Source organism: Dipodomys merriami, unplaced genomic scaffold, assembly GCF_024711535.1.
Source record: "Dipodomys merriami isolate MVZ:Mamm:240054 unplaced genomic scaffold, mDipMer1.0.p SCAF_288, whole genome shotgun sequence".
NCBI lineage: Eukaryota > Metazoa > Chordata > Mammalia > Rodentia > Heteromyidae > Dipodomys > Dipodomys merriami.
The window spans coordinates 1,186,036-1,187,228 of record NW_027204359.1 but is presented as its reverse complement, the minus strand read 5'-3'; the positions used below and the strand labels follow the sequence as shown (position 1 = coordinate 1,187,228).

General features: G+C 28.8%; 1 pseudogene; it reads left to right on the top strand.

Annotated features, from left to right (window-relative positions):
• Positions 1 to 231: 231 nt before the first annotated feature.
• LOC138838691 (U6 spliceosomal RNA) lies at positions 232 to 328 on the top strand (annotated as a pseudogene).
• The last annotated feature ends 865 nt before the right edge of the window (positions 329 to 1,193 follow it).

Genomic DNA, 1,193 nt, shown 5'->3' with positions numbered 1-1,193 from the left:
AAGTATGATGAAATTTAAAATGAAAATGACAAAATAGACATTGACAAAAAAATTGTAAATGTAAGTAATCGACCAAACGATATGTTTTTTCCACAATACACAGATTTTTAGAGTAATAAGATCAATAGCATTTTTAGGAACAAAAAGGGTTCCTTGTTACAAATAATGAACCATGGATAGATGCCTGTATAAAGATTAAATCATTAAGTACTTAAATTTAGAGGGTACTACATACTTCAGAAGCAGGTCTACCCAAATTACAATAAAGAGATTAACATGGCACTTGCACAAAGATGATATGAAAATTTGTGAAGTATTCCATATTTTTCATTCTTCTGATGCAAGAAATGAAAAACAGTTATTAAAAAGTTAATTACAAAAAACAAGTGTAACAATACATGTAATTTATAGAATTAAAGGTTAGTTTGACATCAGTGTATTAATTCTTCACCTTAGAAAGGCCTTTACATAGCATAACCTTTACAAAACTTGAAATTAGATAACATTATAATTTTATCCCAAAGAAATAAAATAAGGACCTAGGAAAAAAAGAAATCTTAAACTTCTTCTATATGGAATGCAATCTGAAATGACACATTTATTTATGAACCTATACATTATATAACAATGTAGAATTCCAACTATTATATCTAGGAGTGAATGAAATAGATTATGGATATCATACAAACATAGACATACTTTTTTTCAGAAAACTACGAGGAAAAACTTTAGTTTCTTTACTATGCATTTCAACAGATAAGTTAAAATTATTTCTGATTTAAAAAAATCACAAACTGCAGAAATCATTATAGATGAATACAAACAACTATTGAATACATTTTGACATCAAAGTCAGGCAATTCACTTCGAAGAATACCATGGAATCCATGAATTTTTAAAGTAAGATATTGCTGTTGCTTTGTATTTTGAAAAAAAAATTTAAGGGACACAAAGGATGGACTGGCATTTTTGAAATTTAAGAAACTTAACCACACCCTTACGACTTAGGAGAACAATTAGTAGAGCCTTCCACAACTTCATAGAGGTAGTGATACATACTTATCTTTTTGGCAATATTAAATGCAGTTTCTTCCAAGTGGTTCTTCAGACCTGGTTTGATATAATGGTTCAACAGAGTATCTTTTCTATTTCTATTCCCAGCAGCAAGATGCAAGGTAATCAAGAGGCCTTTA